Consider the following 7,615-nt stretch of genomic DNA (forward strand, 5'->3'; position numbering starts at 1 on the left):
TGTGTTGTGGTTGGTATGGATACTTGCTCCTCATGTCAGTAAATTGTGTGAGGAGCTTATCATCATCAAGAGTTCAAACTATTTGTATTGGACACTCTTGATACCAGTAGAGCTTTTAGACAAATTGGATGACCAAATATTTTGACGAAAAGCTCATACAATCTATTATATTCCATCTATCTGTCTACATTCCATTTGGTAGTGTTGCACCACTATAGTATGTTCACGTTGAGCTGAATCCTGAAAAACAGCTAAAAAATTAAAAGTTGATTTTTTCTAAACAGAGTTAACATTTCAGCCAACCAGATGATTGTTGGTAACAACAAAGGTGTCAACAAAAGACGTGTACGGTTTGGCTCCAGTACAAGTTCGGGAATGGGTTGTAATGGACACTACTTATGTGGCTTCCCCATAGGAAATGTATTGTGAAAATTTTGATTGGCTGTAAATATCATGTCAAACATTTAAACAAAAGGATTTTGAAATATTTTTAGTGGGTCAAGCAGTACTACAAATTAGCCAAATTTCAAGATTGTGTGTAATTGCATCCATGAGTTATTAAATGTTTTTGAGGATTCAGTTCCAACGTGAACACACTATAGAGCAGTCCCTAAATTAGCCAAATCGTACACTTCTCATACACATTAGCAGTACTGGTGACATTTTTTATGTAGCTCCATCACAGATGTGAGCTTTGTGGTCATTTTTGTGTACAGATTTGATTTTTCTGTCTTGATCTCCCTGAGGCATTAATTAGCTTCTTAAAACATGGTGTTAAATATCTTAGCTGATGATCTCATAGTGGTCTGGCTAGATACTATGTTTCATCTTAACATCTAGCTGAGTATCTATCACATGTTATAAGGTGCTTGCCTTAACCACTAAGCTGTACGTCAAGTGGGTTTAGAGGTTAGTAAGATCTGAGGGTGTGGTCTCTAACTAACTTGGAAAATGAAAGCATTGGCACGTAGGTGGAGTTATTGTGGGATTGGATTAGATGTCACTTTTATAAAGGAGGTCAAACTCGTGTTGGTGTGGGTGATTTCACCCACTGCAGGCTATTAGCCTGTAGAGATCAATGATCACAAGTGAGATTTCCAATGCCTGAGATCTTTTCTACTAGCAGGTTTTGTTAATGCACCTATCAGTGTTATGCCCCACCCCCGGGTAGGGTGGGAGAATATAGGGAATTTGACAAAGTCAAGTGTCAAATTCCTCAGTACTGGGGCTAAGAAGCTTGTCAAAACCCCCACCTCAATAGAGGGGTTTCTATAGGGGATTTGATTTAGTACCTATTAAAATAATGTTTTGTTCAGCAAACTGCCAACATCAAAAGCCCTGGCAAGTGTAGATGTCAAATCCCCAGTAGGTGTATGGTGACCCCAAGGGGTGGGGCTTGACATTGATAGGTGTATAAGAACCAGCTAGCGGGTGGTCTCTTAGTGGATTTTAAAGACTTCGTTATCTCCCAAAGATCAAAGCATTAATGTATACCATTTTGTAAACCTTTTTGATTACGACTTTTTTGTACGATAAATATCTTACCGTGATATGCATACAGTAAGCTGCATACTTCACTGTGATCTGTACTTGTGTTATTCTGACTCTTCCACTATACCTAACTACATGTATAACAGCAGCTACACAATTTATCACACTACATAATGCAACAGTTACTGTGAAAATTTTATTAGTTTTATTATTATTGGGGGTACAGGTAAGAAGGCAAAGCCTGTCGAGGACTACTATTATCAAATTTATGGCATGTGGCACACAGCTGGATGTCAACACTAATGGACTTCCTATACCTTCAAAGCACTTGTAACAGACTCATTTTGTTCTAGCCCACTTTGATCTTTGAATTAGTGAACCGAGGGGCATTTTGCAGAACAGAGCTACAATCATGACCTAAGGGTTAGGGCTTAGAGAAAAACAATCATGACCTAAGGGTTAGGGGTTAGAGAACGACAATCATGACCTAAGGGTTAGGGGTTAGAGAAAAACAATCATGACCTAAGGGTTAGGGTTAGAGAAAAACAATCATGACCTAAGGGTTAGGGGTTAGAGAAAAACAATCATGACCTATGGGTTAGGGGTTAGAGAAAAACAATCATGACCTAGGGGTTAGAGAACGACAATCATGACCTAAGGGTTAGGGAACGACAATCATGACCTAGGGGGTTAGAGAAAAACAATCATGACCTAAGGGTTAGGGTTAGAGAACGACAATCATGACCTAAGGGTTAGGGAACGACAATCATGACCTAGGGGGTTAGAGAAAAACAATCATGACCTAAGGGTTAGGGTTAGAGAACGACAATCATGACCTAAGGGTTAGGGGTTAGAGAACGACAATCATGACCTAAGGGTTAGGGGTTAGAGAACGACAATCATGACCTAAGGGTTAGGGGTTAGAGAAAAACAATCATGACCTAAGGGTTAGGGGTTAGAGAACGACAATCATGACCTAAGGGTTAGGGGTTAGAGAACGACAATCATGACCTATGGGTTAGGGGTTAGAGAAAAACAATCGTGACCTATGGGTTAGAGAACGACAATCATGAGTACATTGGAAATGAGGGAAACTGAGGATAGTAAGTGCAATAGCTTTGTGATGTAGCTATTTAATGATCTCTATACTTGTACAGCCAATCAGCAGTCACCAAGGAACTGATTGTAGTTCTTACTGTAGGTCACTCAATTAACTAGCTAAGTCTATAACAAGCCTAGCCTTTCTTTGATCACCAACATGCAGTATGGCTGTCACATGTGGTAGTAGTTGTGTACTGATAATAGTCAACTCTAGATCTTTCGATTTTTAGTTTTCAGGACTTTTAACTACCCTTGCTTCATTGAATGTGTATTATATAGTCTATCAGAACATGTCCCCATCCAGTATATTGGGGCATGCCCCACCAGACTGGTACCTGAACATGTTCATCTGACCCTCATACTGAGGCATACATACACCACCACCACCCTGGTACTGATGAGACATACACCACCCCGACCCGGTACTGATGAGACGTACACCACCCCGACCCGGTACTGATGAGACGTACACCACCCCGACCCGGTACTGATGAGACGTACACCACCCCGGCCCGGTACTGATGAGACGTACACCACCCCGACCAGGTACTGATGAGACGTACACCACCCCGACCAGGTACTGAGACATGCACTAACCCACCCTGGTACTGATGAGACATACACCACCACCACCCAGGTACTGATGAGACATACACCACCCTAGCACATTGATAAAAAGTACTGAAACAAATGAAAATTCCGATTATTTTTGTGTACTTGTATTATGCTTCAGGGCTATCTGTATTAGTATTTCCTGACTGTTGTATTAGAGTATCTTAAACTTATTATTGGAAAAGTGTATATAGTAATAAACAATGAGTTACAGCTAATTATATTGTACTCATTATTGGCACACATACACCACTCCACATATTGCATTAGTGACCAGGTCAGCAAAAAGGGGCCTTATAGCCTCTTCGATTGCATGTACTTTGCTACCTGTAACTTGACTTGTGAATGTGGTATCACCCTGAAATGTGGTCCCCTTATACCCCTAACATACCACTATGACTTGGTGTAATATGAAGGTGATAGGTTGGAAACATGTGGGAGTTATGATAAGTCAAACTTGACAATTTGGAAAGGCTATAAGACCCCTTTTCGCAGACTGGGTCAAATCTCCTACACACATTAAGCAATCATGATCAGGACTAGTTCTCTACTGTCCAGTGACCAACTGACAATATTGATGTAATCATAGAATAATCCAGTTAGGATTAAATGCAAAAAATATTTTTTCAATAATTTTTACCAAAATTATGATAGATTTTTTGGTAAATCATTGGATAGTCACAATATATGTTTTGTATGTATATACACTGTGTACACATCACTGTATGCATATACACTGTGTACACATCACTGTATGCATATACACTGTGTACACATCACTGTATGCATATACACTGTGTACACATCACTGTATGCATATACACTGTGTACACATCACTGTATGGATATACACTGTGTACACATCACTGTATGGATATACACTGTGTACACATCACTGTATGCATATACACTGTGTACACATCACTGTGCCATTGCCACACCAATGATGTACCAGCACTGGTGGCCTCAAGTTACAATGCCACTATTGTGCCTTATTGAGTTGATTTGGGATCACAGTTATTTTAATCATACCTTCACCACCCAGTCACGTGCATAGCCTCACCAGAGGGTTGTCATGTTGGTGCATGTACTTGGTTGTGTGTGACCCAGTCCTAGTAATAATAAATGGTTCAGCTACAAGCAGTGGAGCAGAATAAGATATTCTATAGTGATTTTATAATGGGAACTCATTGGTGCATGAAAGAATAGGAATATAAATGGCAGTTTATTGTCGTCTTGTATACACAAGATCCTTATATGGAAATTTTCATTTCTATAATATAGCTATTGTAAAGAAGTTACTGAACTGATAAAATGGATGGTTTAGACCAATCCAGCTACAAAAACATCAATTAGATCCAAAAAAAATGTATGGGAAAATAGATGCTGGGAGAATGCTTAGTGTTTACACTACCTACCACCATAGTATACAGGTGGGTATGATGTAATGTACCAGTCTCTTAGTGATGTAGCTCAATATGTGTAGTTATGTGTGCGTGCATACAGTCCGTGTAGTGACGTGTGTAGTCTGTGTAGTGGTGATGTGTGTAGTCTGTGTAGTGATGTGTGTGTAGTCTGTGTAGTGACGTGTGTAGTCTGTGTAGTGATGTATGTGTAGTCTGTGTAGTGATGTGTAGTGATGTGTGTGTAGTCTGTGTAGTGATGTGTGTAGTCTGTGTAGTGATGTATGTGTAGTCTGTGTAGTGATGTGTGTAGTCTGTGTAGTGATGTGTGTGTAGTCTGTGTAGTGATGTGTGTAGTCCGTGTAGTGACGTGTGTAGTCTGTGTAGTGATGTGTGTAGTGACGTGTGTAGTCTGTGTAGTAATGTGTGTAGTCTGTGTAGTGATGTGTGTGTAGTCTGTGTAGTGACGTGTGTGTAGTCTGTGTAGTGACGTGTGTGTAGTCTGTGTAGTGACGTGTGTGTAGTCTGTGTAGTGACGTGTGTAGTCTGTGTAGTGACGTGTGTAGTCTGTGTAGTAAAGTGTGTAGTCTGTGTAGTGGTGATGTGTGTAGTCTGTGTAGTGATGTGTGTGTAGTGACGTGTGTAGTCTGTGTAGTGATGTGTGTGTAGTCTGTGTAGTGATGATGTGTGTAGTCTGTGTAGTGACGTGTGTAGTCTGTGTAGTGATGTGTGTGTAGTCTGTGTAGTGACGTGTGTAGTCTGTGTAGTAATGTGTGTAGTCTGTGTAGTGATGTGTGTGTAGTCTGTGTAGTGATGTGTGTGTAGTCTGTGTAGTGATGATGTGTGTAGTCTGTGTAGTGACGTGTGTAGTCTGTGTAGTGACGTGTGTAGTCTGTGTAGTAATGTGTGTAGTCCGTGTAGTGATGTGTGTGTAGTCCGTGTAGTGATGTGTGTAGTCTGTGTAGTGACGTGTGTAGTCTGTGTAGTGACGTGTGTAGTCTGTGTAGTAATGTGTGTAGTCTGTGTAGTGGTGATGTGTGTAGTCTGTGTAGTGACGTGTGTAGTCTGTGTAGTGATGTGTGTGTAGTCTGTGTAGTGATGATGTGTGTAGTCTGTGTAGTGACGTGTGTAGTCTGTGTAGTGATGTGTGTGTAGTCTGTGTAGTGACGTGTGTAGTCTGTGTAGTGATGTGTGTGTAGTCTGTGTAGTGATGATGTGTGTAGTCTGTGTAGTGACGTGTGTAGTCTGTGTAGTAATGTGTGTAGTCTGTGTAGTGATGTGTGTGTAGTCTGTGTAGTGATGATGTGTGTAGTCTGTGTAGTGACGTGTGTAGTCTGTGTAGTAATGTGTGTAGTCTGTGTAGTGATGTGTGTAGTCTGTGTAGTGGTGATGTGTGTAGCCTGTGTAGTGATGTGTGTGTAGTCTGTGTAGTGACATGTGTAGTCTGTGTAGTAATGTGTGTAGTCTGTGTAGTGATGTGTGTAGTCTGTGTAGTGGTGATGTGTGTAGCCTGTGTAGTGACGTGTGTAGTCTGTGTAGTGGTGATGTGTGTAGTCTGTGTAGTGATGTGTGTGTAGTCTGTGTAGTGATGATGTGTGTAGTCTGTGTAGTGACGTGTGTAGTCTGTGTAGTGACGTGTGTAGTCTGTGTAGTAATGTGTGTAGTCTGTGTAGTGATGTGTGTAGTCTGTGTAGTGATGTGTGTAGTCTGTGTAGTGATGTGTGTAGTCTGTGTAGTAATGTGTGTAGTCTGTGTAGTGATGTGTGTAGTCTGTGTAGTGGTGATGTGTGTAGTCTGTGTAGTGATGTGTGTGTAGTCTGTGTAGTGATGTGTGTGTAGTCTGTGTAGTGATGTGTGTAGTCTGTGTAGTGGTGATGTGTGTGTAGTCTGTGTAGTAATGTGTGTAGTCTGTGTAGTGATGTGTGTAGTCTGTGTAGTGGTGATGTGTGTAGTCTGTGTAGTGATGTGTGTAGTCTGTGTAGTGACGTGTGTAGTCTGTGTAGTGACGTGTGTAGTCTGTGTAGTGACGTGTGTAGTCTGTGTAGTGATGTGTGTGTAGTCTGTGTAGTGATGATGTGTGTAGTCTGTGTAGTGACGTGTGTAGTCTGTGTAGTAATGTGTGTAGTCTGTGTAGTGATGTGTGTAGTCTGTGTAGTGATGTGTGTGTAGTCTGTGTAGTGATGATGTGTGTAGTCTGTGTAGTGACGTGTGTAGTCTGTGTAGTGATGTGTGTAGTCTGTGTAGTGATGTGTGTAGTCTGTGTAGTGGTGATGTGTGTAGTCTGTGTAGTGACATGTGTAGTCTGTGTAGTGATGTGTGTAGTCTGTGTAGTGATGTGTGTAGTCTGTGTAGTGATGTGTGTGTAGTCTGTGTAGTGACGTGTGTAGTCTGTGTAGTGATGTGTGTAGTCTGTGTAGTGAAGTGTGTAGTCTGTGTAGTGATGTGTGTAGTCTGTGTAGTGGTGATGTGTGTAGTCTGTGTAGTGACATGTGTAGTCTGTGTAGTGATGTGTGTAGTCTGTGTAGTGATGTGTGTAGTCTGTGTAGTGGTGATGTGTGTAGTCTGTGTAGTGATGTGTGTGTAGTCTGTGTAGTGACGTGTGTAGTCTGTGTAGTGATGTGTGTGTAGTCTGTGTAGTGACATGTGTAGTCTGTGTAGTAATGTGTGTAGTCTGTGTAGTGGTGATGTGTGTAGTCTGTGTAGTGATGTGTGTGTAGTCTGTGTAGTGACGTGTGTAGTCTGTGTAGTGATGTGTGTGTAGTCTGTGTAGTGACATGTGTAGTCTGTGTAGTGACGTGTGTAGTCCGTATTGCATGTCATGTAACCAGCAGTTAAGGTCTATCAGTCATGACATTTACAGTTTCACACCTCTTATGCACCAACACACACATCATGTCACAGTGGAACCCCTAATTACTATTATACACAATGTGTGGTTCACAATTATATCATACATCAACACACACATCATGTCACAGTGGAACCCCTAATTACTATTATACACAATG

Source organism: Dysidea avara, chromosome 1, assembly GCF_963678975.1.
Source record: "Dysidea avara chromosome 1, odDysAvar1.4, whole genome shotgun sequence".
In the NCBI taxonomy this organism is placed as follows: Eukaryota; Metazoa; Porifera; class Demospongiae; order Dictyoceratida; family Dysideidae; genus Dysidea; species Dysidea avara.